Source organism: Juglans regia, chromosome 16 (genome assembly GCF_001411555.2).
Source record: "Juglans regia cultivar Chandler chromosome 16, Walnut 2.0, whole genome shotgun sequence".
NCBI classification, from domain to species: Eukaryota; Viridiplantae; Streptophyta; class Magnoliopsida; order Fagales; family Juglandaceae; genus Juglans; species Juglans regia.
This window is the reverse complement of record NC_049916.1, coordinates 21,388,690-21,404,449: the sequence shown is the minus strand read 5'-3', so window position 1 is coordinate 21,404,449 and position 15,760 is coordinate 21,388,690.

Here is a 15,760-nt window from a genome sequence, read left to right as displayed (position 1 = left end):
GAATTAATGTTGGAATAATCAATGAGATGGAACACTATTTTCCTCCAAGCCCTTTTTACTGCTGACATTGTTAATGAAATTCAGAAAATCCTTCTATCTCAATACAATTACTCAGCTGTGGAGGACAAAATAAAATGGGTTCATCATTCCTCTGGAAACTTCTCAGTCAAATCAACCTATGTAGCTCTGATTAATAATTTCCATAATGATCATACTTCTCAACCTAATGAAATCTAGAAAAAACTTTGGAAGCTAAAAATGCAAGATTAGGCTAAAACTCTTTCTTTGGAAAATACTTCAGAACATCTTGCCTACTAGATCCCTTCTAAAAAGAATCATTTCTCTGGAAGATGAGCAAATTATCTGCCCTCTGTGCAATGTAAGGGAGGAAAGTCTCACACATCTCTTTCTTAGTTGCCTTTTCTCTAGGATTCTTTGGAGAAATTCAAAATGGCCCATAAACATTGCCTAGATTGCTTCATCTGAAATCTCTTGTTGGCTTAAAATAATTCTCAACCCAGAAATTGAACTAGCCATTCTAGAAAATGAAGTTCAAGAATTCTAACTCTTTGCTACTTTGGCAATGAACATCCTCTGGTTTACTAGGAACCAGGTCAATCATAACTCTTTTTTCCCAACCATCGACCAATATATTTCAAGAGTTTTCAAATCTTGTAAAGAACACAAGTAAGCATGGATTCTGAAACAGCATGAAGAAGAGACAATCTCTCTACATGAATGGCTTCCAGAAGGCTTCTTCTTGTTGTCTTTTGATGTTGCAGTCATAAGCTATGGTAGTGTTGCAGCAGCAATCTACCAATCTGAAACAGGAACCCCAGTTTTTGTAAACACAATTTTTTTGCACAGCACAAATCCAAATGTAGGTGAAGCTGCAGCAGCCCTATTAGCAATTCAAGGAGCACATGATAGAGATCTAAGGAAAATTTTAATTCAAGGAGACTCAAAGCAGGTTGTTTAAGGCACAAACAATGCAAAGCAACCTACAGATTGGAAAATGCAATCCATTATCAGGGACATCAAGCACCTTCTAAGCCGTTTTGAAGATTGGAAAATGAAAAAAATACATCGATCTCAAAATCGATTTGTGCGCATAACATTGCGCAATGGGTTGCTTCCAACTATCTATATGGAAGCATACCCATAATTTCTATTCCTCAATGTCTTTTAAGTTTTCATAGTGGAAAGGACCCTCATTCCTTATTTGTATAATTTCCTAAGAACTTTTTGTATTTCAGGTTATTATATTATTAATGAAGTATCTTGCTTAGAAAAAAAAATATATCTCTTAAAAAGAGATCATGTGCACAGAGAAACCCATGAAAAACCTAATTAATTTCTAATTCATTGTAGCCTTGATTGAGCGAGCGAGCGAGCGAGCTTGTGGTGAGGAAATTAACTTGGGTGTAGACTAGGGGTGCAACCAGTCCGGTTCGATTTTGAATAAAATTTAGGACCGAACCGATATGTATCGGTTTAGTATTTTTTTTAAACCGATTACGCACCGGTTACCCTCCTAAACCGGTACTTCCGGTCCGGTCCGATTTTTTGATTTTTTTTAAATGTAATAGTGATTATTAATACTAAAATATTAAGTTAACTATACTATTATACATATATTATGCTATAACTTTTATCATATATATTATATATAACACTGTGTATGACGGGTCGCTATCTTCTTATTATAAAGGAAAATGCTAATTATACTTGAGAAAAATTTATAAAAAACTTACTTCTCCACATGTCAGTTATTGATATGCTGAAAATCATGAAATTTAAAATTTAAAATTTAAATTTCAAAAGAAAACTAACAAAATAAGTCTTGTAAGTAAAAATATAAATATAAATATAAATACATGTAGCACTACACTATTATAAAATGGTCGAGCGAGCTGATGGTAGAATCCTTTGTAAATGCCATGCTTGTGTGTTTTGGTGATCCTCATGCGTTAATCTGTAATATGTGAGAAAGGCTAATTAATATTAGGACACCAAAATGAATTAAGGAAGTTAAGGGCAGACATGCATTAATAGTGATCAATCCCTACGTCTACAAGAAAATAGGCTTATTTTGGGGGATTTTAGACATTTTTTGGGACGAATTATGGCGCTGAGAATGATCTATTTTCTTATAATATATACGAATCAGATCGTATACATTAATAGTTAGTTAAATATATACGTACCCAACAGGTAGCTTATTTTATCCATTAATGATTGGAACAATCCGGCCCTACTAATTCCTTTGTTTATTTATTTGTGTTTTTTTTTAAACCCTTTATATATATGTACGTGTAAGAACTTGATTTTATAAATTTCCATTACTTTGTGCTTAAAGCTATGAGATCACCAGGCATTTGGCGATATATATTGGCCATGACATTTTTTTAATGATTTTGAATGTTCACACCTTATATATATATATATATATATATATATAATATGTATATGCATGTGTATGTATATACACACGTGTGAAATAATTACTTGTTCTAAAAATTTAAACTTATGGGAATAAGTAAATTTTATCATATGTATTATATCTTAACACACTCCTCATGCATGTGTGAGTACTTAGACTTTCTCTCAATAAGTGGGTTCAACATATAACATATTTAATTAATAGAGTGAAGTGTAGAATCAGTATTTGAACTTAAGACTAGTACTTATAAAATTAATACTTATAGTAAAATTAGCCAATATGTGAGTACGATCTCAACCCTTTCGCATCCCCTCTTGCACAGCTACCTTTGCACAGCTTGACCCCAAGATCTGCAACGGGCGGACGTCGACCCACAGAGTTGCGATGGACGGAACCCAAAAAACTCCCCAAATCTTCTCCTCGTGCCCTCACGAAACCCAGCATCCACCAGTCCACCGACGTTGACCCTTCTCCTCAAACCACAATCTGTCGAATGTATTTTATTTTAAGAAAATAATTTTTATTGTTGTTGTGAATAATTGAATCTTTTGAAATAAAAGCTTACAAAAGTGGATTGAACGAACCAAAGAAGTTTGGTATAAAAAAGGAAAAAAATAAAGAAACTTTAGTATAAAGGAAGAGAAAGGTCTTCGACTGTCGGATTTGGAACTGAATCGATGGTGGGAGCGTAGGCACTGGATCTCCATCACATGGGTTGAGTAAGGGAGTTTCTAGGGATGGGGCTTCGGTGGAAAAGGAAAGAAGAAAATGGGATGACGTACTGCATCGTGAGAAACGTCGCATCGTGAGAAACACACTCGAGGTCGAGTTTTTGCTGCACTGTGAAATCGAGCTCTGTTGTGGCTCTTGGTTGATCTCCATCGCACAGGTTGGGTAGGGAAATTTTTGGGGTTGGAGGTTTTGGTGGAAAAGAAAAGAATAATAGATGCAAGAAGGAACTTGTGTCTTGTAAATGATTTATTCTGTATAGTTAAGAATATTATTATTATGTAATTTCTAACGTGACAATAATTAATAGGAGCGTTACTCTACTCCATATAACAGTCCGACTGCTTAGAAGCAGTTCCGTTGACGAATATCATCTCTGATGTCAATTATGGCAACTGGCCAGAACTCAGATCTATAAAAGATGCATGTAGAGATCTGCATCGGTTGATCTCTCTTAACTCTGAATTAAACAAAAGTCACCGTGAGCAGGTGTATGAATTAAAGAGATCAGCGACTGCCAATCGATGGAGCTGACCTGAAATGACAGTTTGATGTCCAATGCATGCAGGCCAGTGGCTTAATTAACGTCCCAGTTCCGTGGCTTTGTTTCTAGAATGAGTAACTAGATCCGCCTCATTATAGAAAAGCCACTCATCATTTTTTTAGGCCTAATTTATTTTTGAATGTGGGATAAAATGAGATTAAAATTAAAAAATTAAATAAAATATTATTAAAATATATTTTTTAATATTATTTTTATTTTAAGATTTGAAAAAATTAAATTATTTATTTTATTTTATATTAAAAGTTGAAAAAATTGTAATAATTAGATAAAATAAGATGAGATAAGATGTTTTTTCAAAACAAACGAAGTAAAAAATAAGACGAGATGTTTTACTCTAATATTTTTTATATCTCATTTTCATCGATTTTGGTCAAATCTATTGCATTCCACCAGCCGACTATTGACACGTGTCCCACTATGTAACTCCTCAGTCGCAAATCTATCGAGACAAAGCGGAATCGCGGCTAAAATCTCAGTTGCACACACTCGCCTATACACCCCGCACGATTAGTTAGATTTACAATACTTCATTGGCTACCCACACCACACCAGTAGATTCACTGATTCAAGATCTTCCAAATTTACCCCACCAACCCATTCCATAATTATCGGCCATGGTCTTTACTAGGGCTGCAAATGGTCTGGTTCGATCCAGTCCAGTAATAGATCGAATCATTTTTTCGACCGATTCAATCGGTTCGGTCTAATTTTCTTTTTATTTTTTTAAATAATTAATTAAAAAAATTATTTCAAATACTAAATTAAATTAAGTGACTTATTAATATAGATTATGTAACAAACTAAATAAAAAAATATTTTATATGGTCAATAATAATAAATTAGATGAAAATTATATTATTAATTTATATAATTAACTAATTGATATTATATATTAATTAATTCATAGAATATTAACAAATGTTAATAACATATTTAAAATTTTATAGTGCTAATAGCGATAGGTTATATGAAGATATATATAAAATATTGTTAATTTATAGAATATTAACAAGTATTAATAATATATTTAAAAATTTATATTGTTAATTGTACAATTATTATATATAAAATATATAAAAAAATATATATATATTTTTTAATTTTTCATTTGGTCCGGTCTAGTCCGGTTCGGTCCCGAAAAACCTAGGACCGTAGACTGGACCGAAACTTTTCAATCCTCTAAAATGTGGACCTAACCGGACCAGTCTAAGTCTCGGTCCAGATTGGTCCGATAGGACCGTTTATCACCCCTAGTCTCCATGCGTCACCACAGGTGCATGTGAAGAAACTTGGCCCACCACAATCCAGCCCATCTGATGCTGATCTTTTTATATATTATATTTCTGTTTTTCCTAATCGATGATCATGAAGAAGAGAATATGAGTCTTTTCAAAAAATATCTCAAGACAATAAATCACAGTGTACTTTCAACTTCCACCGTCTCTAATGGTGGTTTCATAGTTTGCACAGATGTGCGAAATGTAAAAAATGGTCATTAAAAATGGTGTTCTCTTTGTAAAAAATGGGTGGAAACCAAGTGTTTGGTCTTAAAACTTTTTTCTTTTTTCACTTTTGCACTGGGCTGGATTGTTTAATGGGATGTTTGTTGGAAATCTCATCTCCTCCTCATCTATCTCGTTTTCATTATCAGAATGATATATTTGTTTGCTTCGAAAAAAGATAAAATAAAAGGAAGGGAAGCTGCAACTTGGCTAGCTGTGCATGCTTTGGTGAAACTTCATGTTGCTTCGGGGTGGGTAGTGGGGCCTTGCCCCCCGTTACCCGCCTCCAATTGCCCCGCCCTACATGGAATAACCCATGTGGGGGCGGGGGACGGGGGGCGGATTGACCCCTGCGGGGTCCTGTCCCGCCCCTCACCCCCTGCTCCGCATTCCTCTCATCTTTAATGTAAAAATCTATAATTTATAATATTTATATAAATATATTGTATATAAATATATATAATTTGTTAAAAACTTGACTTTAACTTCAAGTTAATGGATTACCTTGGCCTTCTATGCAGTAAGTCTCACATTGCTTAACTATCACTATTGTATTGTCTTGATCTCCTATATAATGATTGGCCTAAGAGGCCAAGACAATCTAAAATATAACTCTAATGAGGTTGTATTTTTTTTAATGTATAAATTTCAATTTATACTTTAAATTATATTATAATTTGAGTCTAAAAATATTTTTAGACTAAAAAATAAATTTTTAGATAATAGATTAAGCGGGGGGTGGGACGGGATATGAAACCCCTCCACCCTCATGGTGTGGGGTGGGGGGCGGCCCTCCATGCGGGTAGCATCCCTGATGTTGCTAGCTTGTAGTTACCAAACACACACGTATATATGTAGGTACGTATAAATTTCTAGCAAGATAAAAATTTATAGGGAATGTCGAACAGTAATAAGATATTACTAATTCCATCGACCCATTAACATCGTACGCTAGCTCATATATAATTAATTTCATCCTGTTAATTTATAAATTTATTTTAGTAAATTTGTTTAAATTTTGATTAAGATTAATTAAAATAAGAAAGATAAACGCATTAAAGATATATATAGATCTTACAATTATTAAGTAATTAATATGATTCAAAGACTCATATAAATTATATAAAATAAATATTACAAAACTCACGACTTTATATATATATATATATATAAATCTGAAATTCATACGGGCCCGTTGTCTATCTGTCACGAACAGTACTCATGTTGTTGTTATCCAAAAATAGTTTCCATTAAATTATTATTATTATTATTTTATTTTTTATCGATAAGCTAATTAAGGTTTCGAGTTATACGGTATGATCTAGTGATCTGTCTAGCTCGTGGCATAATTTGTTGGGTAGTGATACGCTTATAATTTATTTATTATTTATAATATATTTATTTTTAAGTATATTTTTAATATTTTTAATCATTAAAAAAATATATAATTTTATCAATAATCATTTTTTTAATTATTAAATAAAATAAAAAATTTTAAAAAAATTAAATATAAAAAAATAATAAATAAATAGTATAAAGGAGTAATTCCATTATTTTCCCAATTTAGTATGTCCAGTTTCTCTCTGATTATATATTTGTGGTTTAGGATTGTGACAGAAGTAAGTAGCTAGCTAGGTTGGCAAGTTGCTGGGTGGGCGTTGGCAGGTGGGAATATAGATACCTGGTGGAAAAATTAGGAGAGATGTCACATTCACCAAGGAAAATTTAATGTAAGAAAAAAAACAGCCCACTGCCACTGCCACGTCATGAGACATCCTTACATGCACATGTCTTTGACTGCACAGAGGAGCTGAGTTCACTTCACTTTTAGACTGCTTTGAACATCCAAACACATGTAGGTCGTCAAGTGAGAGCAGTTCAAGTTTGAACGTATTGGTTGGGCCCCACAACTGACAAACTCACTTTTACCTAAACCCATGAATTGTGAATAGCACCGGCAACTTAAACCAAAAGGAACTTTATGGGTTCCTTGCACCAGAACTGACAACTGAAATGGTTGGGCCCCACAAGTGAGTGCAGTTGAAGTTTACACGTATTGGTTGGGCCCCACAACTCAAACCCACGACTGACATTTGTCCCTTGGCCAGAACTTCGTGCAAGCTTGTAGAAACTTTTTTTTCTTTTGCAGGTTTGGCACGCTCGAAAGGAGATGACAATGTCAAGTGAACAGTAAAGATTCAAGGTGGGATCCAATTTCTTTTACAATTTCTCATAAATATATCTAAACTCATCTTAACATCTAAACACATTTTAAACTTATTTTAAGTGGATCCCACCAAACTCATTCAACAATCTCAACTCACTACTATTCATAAAAAATTCAACTCATCTCAACATCCAAACGCAACCTTATAAACCAATTATCCCAAGCAGCAGGTTTGAAATCAGATGATAATTTTATATTTTATTTAAAAGTTTAAAATATTATATTTTTATATTATTATTATTTTAAAATTTAAAAAAATTAAATTATTTATTATATTTTATATAAAAATTTAAAAAATATATAATAATAAGATGATATGGGATAAAAATTTGACGTCTAATCCCACCATAAACCTGTCCTTAAAACAATCCCATAAGTCTACTGATTCCTCTCTACTCTTTGTCAAGAACTTAATTCGACCTCGTTTGTATTCAAAATCTACCTCAATTTATTTTAATTTATCTCATTTCATCATTATAATTTTTTTAAATTTTTATATAAAATATAATAAATAATTTAATTTTTTTAAATCTAAAAATAATTTTCTTAAATTTATACATAAAATATAATAAATAATTTATTTTTTATTTTTTTATTCATAAACTATCTCAATTTATTTTTAAAACCAAATCACTTCAATTTTTTTTCCATGCTTTTCCATTCTTTTTTTAGGAAATTTTACACAAAGTTGAAAACATTGCAAGTATGATGTAGGGCCCGGGGGCCGGCATCCGGTTTGACATGCTCCATGTCGACATAAATTAAGCTGCCCCCAGGACTATGAGAGAGAGAGAGAGGTTGTCCTCTTCCTACGTACTTTCCTAGCTTTTTCTCAAAATGCAACTAGGGCCCGTTTGTTTTTCAAAAACATCTCATCTCATCTCATCTCATCATTACAATTTTTTCAAATCTCCACATAAAATAAAATAAAAAATCTAACTTTTTCAAATCTCAAAACAACAATAATATTAAAAAATATATTTTAACAATATTTTATTCAACTTTTTAACTTTAATTTCAACTCATCTCATCTCTGAAAACAAACGAGGCCCGTTTGTTTTCGGAGATGAGATGAGATGAGATTAAAGTTAAAAAGTTGAATAAAATATTGTTAGAGTATATTTTTTAATATTATTTTTGTTTTGAGATTTGAAAAAGTTGAATTGTTTATTTTATTTTGTATTGAAAGTTAGGAAAATTGTAATGATTAGATGAGATGAGATGAGATGAGATGAAAAGTTTTCCCAAAACAAACGAGGCAGTAATAGTACTTTGAATAATGTCTGAATCAATGTACGTGCATGATACTAGTGTATATTTAAACCAAGAATATTAATGTACAGAGGTTAGGAACTAGCTAGCTAGGAAGACAGAATATTAATGTACAGAGGTTAGGAACTAGCTAGCTAGGAAGACATGCATGAAGTATTTTTCTCAGTACAGACGTGTCTGAAAAGGTTTTTCAACCAAAACCACCTAATTTCTTAAAAGAGTAACGTTAGAGAAGTCACTATAACAGTACACATTTTATATTTATTGTATAATTATTTTTAGTTAATTATTTTTAATATTCACTTAGAGAGATATATAGTCTACATAATATCATATCATATATATAAAATAGATACTACTAATAATAACTTCTATTTATATTTATTATTTCTTAAAACCTGATCAGTATACGTAGCTACTTTTACGAATTCTGATAAAAAAAACTCATCTGAAAAGCTTTCTCAATAATTACTAAGTTTTAGAAAAATATTCAATCGAGACATAACCTGCACCTTATAACTTTAATTTTTTTAGATATTCATTTTGATAATGGGGGATGATCATCGATCCGTCAATTATATATAAAAGCATAATAATCATGAATTAGATCCATTTAAAATCAAACCTAAATTTGGTATCATTCTCGAATTTAATTAGTTATGTGCGCTATGTCAAAAATTGTATTATAAATACTTTAAAAAAAAAGTATGTTACGTGCGCTACAAGAAAAAGAAGTATTTATGACGAGTTATTTGCGATGATAATGACTATTTGTGACGATAATAAACTTATTTTATTAAAAAATATTCATTTTAATATGAAATAACTGACCATAAATAAATAGTATTACAACAAATACTGATTTTTCCAATAATGGATCTTAGTGAAAAAAACTATGAAATTGGTGGGAAATAGTATTTTCTGACATATTTCAATTGTGGGGGGCTCGCGAAATAAAGTGTTTTATCCCATGAGTTGGCCAACTCGTCGGAAATATATATTTTTTTTATGACAGTAATTGTGGGGAAAAAATTAGTGTCGGTGGTGATGAGTCCTAGCAACACCCTTACTCGATTTAGCAAGCTTGAGTGAAGGGGTGTCAAATCGTGTTAACGGGTCGTGTTCGTGTCGTGTCAAGGTATGTACATTACACTTAACGGGTCAACACGAACACGACCCGTTAAGGATTTCGTGTCAAAATTCCAAACTCAAACACGACACGATAAGATAACGGGTTGACACGACACGACCCGTTATGACCCGTTAATGAATAAGAAATAAATTGACACGACATAACACGACATGACCCGTTCCGTTTCAACCCGTTTACGTTAATGGGTTGGACATACACGATACGACACGACACGACACGACCCGTTTGACTTAATTGATTTTATATAAATATTTAAATATAAATAATATCTATAAAAAATAAAAAACTAACTACAAGTCTAAAATTACAATTTGTAATAATATTCATTATTAAAATTACATTCCAAATGTAATAGACAAAACATACAATGTATATATATTAATATTACAATCTCAAATATAATAAAAAATTAAAAACACAGATCTAAACAAATTTAGAACTTGAAGAAGGAAGTAAAGCGTCCTCCCTACCCTTTAGGTCTAAGGGTATAAAGGTAAATTTAATTTTCTTAACGGGTCATAACGGGTTGACCCGTTAGTGACCCGTTAAGCAATCGTGTCTTAACAAGTCAACCCGTTTTGACCCGAACCCGTTAAGGCTAAACCCTAACCCGCTTTTATCGTGTCGTGTTCGTGTTGGGTTAACGGGTCGTGTCACATATTGCCACCCCTACTTGAGTGGGACGTGTTGGTAGGTTTGTACCTCCCAGTCCCATAGGTTTGCGTCGAGCTTTCTGGCAGAGATTGATGCAGTGTTGTTGGGAAAGGTGACAAACCCTAATAGAGGAACCGGCTCTTGGTCACGCTCAAGTCAAAATCCCCCCCCACCCCCATTAGGGCAAAATCGTGAGTGAAGAAACAGACGAAAAGAGAGAAAATAGAGGGGGGAATGAGCTTATTACAATGGAGACCGGGTGGAGGAGAGGGTGGTTGACCTTGGGGTTGTGGCAACGCAACAGTGGCGGCAACCTAATAAAGGACAGAGAGAAAGAACGGGACCAAGAGAGAGAGAGATATATATACAAAAGAAGAGAGAGAAAGAGAGAGGCAAAGGATTAAGAGACTCACTGGCTTCTCTCAGTGGCAACGGCACGACAGCGGGCACCAATGTTTTAAATTTTGTTTCAGTAATAATTTCGGTTTAAGTACTGGAACAGAATATTTCAGTATCGGTACATTCTGATGTACCGTTTTAGGATTAACTATATATTATATATAAACTAACAACTAATAGAGTAAATACATATATATATATATATATGTGGAAGAATTGAAAATTTATAAAATGAATATACGTTGAAAAAATCACAAACTTGAGTTGAGACACGAAAACAAAGAAACAAAGAATAGAGAAATTATTAAAAATAATGATATTTAAAAAAAAGAGAGAATGAGAAGACATATTTAAAGTTACAAAAAAATTAAAATTATATAAATACATTTGATGTTATAGAATTAATTAAATATCATTTAGATTTAAAATTTACAAAAATGTCATAAAAAAGAAAAAGAAAATTACAAAAACAATCCAAAATGGAATAGGGTTCGGAATGTCAATTCCAGCCAAAATTTGATCGGATTGGCCGAAATGAATCGGAATGGGCCGGAATTTGGAACGAAATGGAATGAGGATGTATAGTGTACTGGATACTATATCGGAATAAAAAATTTCGATCGTTTCGACCAGAATGGAACGAAATTTAAAACTATGGCAGACACAATAGGGAAAACCTTGAGAGAATGAAGAGAGAGTATCGGGCAGGAGAAGAAAGAAAAAAAAACAAAAAAATCGAATTTTTATCTTCAAACTATTTACGGCGGTTCTTTCTTGCTGCAAAAACTAGCAAGTCACTGCAAAATATTGTTTTTACCGGCAAATTTTTGCTCATTGGATGTGATCTTGTTGTAAAGGTCCAATTGTTTTTCAACTTATGCGGTTTGTGTCATGAGCTAAGTATTTGCCACCGATGTAGATCTTAGAGAAAAAAAAAATCATGAAAAATGGGCAAATATGTTGTAGCGTAGTTTTCTTGTAACGGCGTGCGTAGTAATACAACATTTATAACAAGCTTGGCCATATAAATCAAGGCAGTGGCAAAAGCTATCTAATAACTCGAGTACTCCATGATAAATCATAATTTGAAAAATGGTAATGATATAATTATAACTCTATTTTAACTATTTTACAATTTATTTTAAATTAATCGATGTAATTATGACACTTTATTAAAAAATAATCTCAATTTTACTAAATTATCATTCATTTAAATAGAGTGACAAATTAGTTGAAGACTAATTATAAGTTTATTATTTTCTACATAGAAAACTCATGGGTCATCGCCCTCATGGCCTATGAGTACTCGACCCACCCTGTCGACTGCCGAGACCATGCATACACAAGTGGCTCAAGATCAGCTATTATTGTGGAGGTGGCTCGGCCAATCTCGAGATTGATGGCTCGTTGCCACCCTAGCAAGTGGGTCCAAACTTTCCGTGAAGGCGAAAGTGGTGGGCGAGGGTGCAAGGCTCTATTTATCATTGAAGTAGCCATCGGTCTGCCTGGCTAACCAACCCACAATTTTTTTTTTTTTTTTTAATTAGGTGATAATATTTTGAAAATCTTTAACAGAACTCTTATTATTTGATCGGTTAGACTATGATTTTTCATATTTTTCTTGGACAATTAATTAATTGGTAAAATATATGAGAAAATTAGACTCCGTTTGGATTCAAAGATGAGTTGAGATGATTTGTGAATAGAAGAATAAAATATTATTATAATATTATTTTTTAATATTATTATTATTTTAAGATTTAAAAAAATTAAATTATTTATTATATTTTATGTAAGAATTTAAAAAAATTGTAATAATGAGATAAAATGTATTGACATAAGTTTCCAATCCCAACATGATCCAAGTTTGGTCCGACACCATTTCTACATTTCAACATCACACTCTGATAACTCGACTTTAATACTTTTACATCCGCTTCTCTCTCTTATGATTGATAGCAGACGACCATAAAAATTTATTCTAGCAAAATTTATTGAAGAGAAATTTTATTTATAATTTAGTATGGAGGATATATTATCCACTTTTTTTACGTGTTAGATTAAATAATTAATAATTAAAACTTAAATTTATATTACAAATTAAATTTTATATGTCAATAATGTGATTGATATTTTCTATTTAGGTCCATACTTCGAGTTGTTTCGAGCAATAAATATACTAGAAAACATGACCACGAGGCCTTATTCCAGGCCCAATAAAGGGTGGAGGGCATTTTAGGGCTCGTTTGTTTTCAGAGATGAGATGAGTTGAGATTAAAGTTAAAAAGTTGAATAAAATATTATTAGAATATATTTTTTAATATTATTGTTGTTTTGGGATTTGAAACAGTTAAATTATTTATTTTATTTTGTATGGAGATTTAAAAAAGTTGTAATGATGAGGTGAGATGAAATGAGATGAAATGAGATGTTTTTGAAAAACAAACAAGGCCTTAGTCAAACGAGAAGGTGAGAATTTCACGGGATCGGGTCGAGCCAGCAACTTCTGCGCCTCCGATGTCCTATACTCTTGCTACCCATTCATTACTATAGTAGTGTATTGAAAGTTTTTTTTTTTTTTAAGTAAACGATAATAACCTTATCATTATCCAAATTTATTGAGTTAATCTTATAAGAGCATTCTTATTAGATTTTTCATAAAATTTTCTATTATTTAACTAAAAATCACATTCAATAAAATTTTTCTTAAATTTGATTCATATTTTAAAAATCTCGTACATCTCATTCCCAATCCTTATCTCTATTATATTAAATAATATTTCTCTATTATTTTTTTCTTAATTTTTTTTCTCTCACTTCCATTTACAATCTTAACTACTAACTCTTTTATCTTATTATCTTCTTTTCAAATATCACATTTTACTAAATATTTATACAATTTTGACTACTGGATATAGTATTATTTTTCAAATCAAAATCCGTATTATAAAAGTAATAATTTTTTTTTAGTATGTGCATTTACTAACGTGATGATAATTTTTAATATTTACTCTTTATCAGTTTCTTTAATGGTAATACCTAGCTACATATTGATGATAAAATTTTTTGTCATTTCTCTAACGGTAAGATTTTGAAGACTTTCTCCAACGGTAACATTTTGAACTCCTATTTCCAACGGTAACATTCTTTGTCTTTTATTCAACGGTAACTTTTTTTGTCTTCTTTTAAACGGTAACATTTTTTGTCCTGTATGTAACGGTAAATTTTTCCTCTATAAATACGCATTCTGCTTGCATTCACATTCACACAAACTCAAGTTTCATTTGATCTAAAGAACCAAAATTCAACAGTCTCCCTTGATCTTCCACTCCCTTCATCAAATGGCTCGTACATTCTTTTCCAAATTACTCACATACTTATCATTTGAAGATGAGTTATATGTTGTTCTTAATGACGAGGAAGATGGATAGTCATCGAGGCATCGTGACAATCGCCAACGCCGTAAGTTTATTTGGCATGATCATATTCAAGGACACGAGCGCCTATTTCTTGATTATTTCGCAGAAAATCCAGTATATCCATCGAATCTATTTCAAATGAGATTTCGGATGAGCTGTCTTATATTTCTCTGTATTCTAAATGAAATAGAATCTTACAAGCTGTACTTCGTCCAAAGATGAGATAATGCCGGAAGACTCAGTTTATCTTCTATGCAAAAGATAACCATATCACTTAGAATGCTGACGTATGTGGTTACTGGAAATTTTATGGATGAATACATATGTATTGGTGAAAGCACTACAATGGAGAGTCTTCAAAAATTCCCTGAGACAATAGTAAGTATTTTTTTAGAAGAATATTTGCGGTCTCCAAATGCCAATGATATTGGTCCATTGCTTGTGGTTGGTGGGAAGCATTGACTGCATGTATTGAAAGTGAAAAAATTGTCTTGCAGCCTGGAAATGTATGTACTCCGGCCACATTCGTGAACCAACTATTATTTTAGAAGCATTTGTTTCATATGATCTCTAGATAGCATGATTTTTTGGTATGCTCGGTTCACATAACGACATTAATGTGTTAGAGATATCTTCTATTTTCACGAAACTTGCCCAAAGGCGTGCTCCTCCAATCAATTACACAATCAGGGACAGCGACTACACTATATGGTATTACCTTGCGGATGATATTTATACCAAGTGGCAAACTTTTGTGAAGACGATTCCATCACCACAAGGGAATAAAAAGAAAATTTTTGTGAAAGTACAAGAATCCGCAAGAAAAGATGTCGAGCATGCATTCAAGGTACTTCAACAATGATTTGCAATCATTCGTGGACCTTCCTTAATGTTCAAAGTTAAGGAACTAACAAATATAATGAAATCATGTGTTATTCTACATAATATGATCATTGAAGACGAGCGTGATGATAGTGAGGATCCGAACATTGAGTATGATCAATTTGATGATGAAGTCCCGAAACTATCGCGCAATCATACAACTGAGCTTACGGACTTCATCCAGCGTCATCATCATATTAGAGACAGTTCGGCACATCATCAGCTCCAAGCAAATCTAATTGAACATCAATGGCTATTATATTCCCAACAGTAGACATGTCGCATAATTGATTAGTATTTCGTTTATGTTAGTAGTGACTATATTTGAGTTAATCAAATTTTCATTCGTATTTCCTTCATGTTAGTATAAACTATATTTGAGTTAATTAAATTTCCATTTGTATTTCCTTCATGTTAGTAGTGACTATATTTGAGGTAATTTGTAATAGTTTCTGAAATTGTAATGACCAATTTCTTGACTGATTTCAAAATATCAATTTACACAATTCAAATAA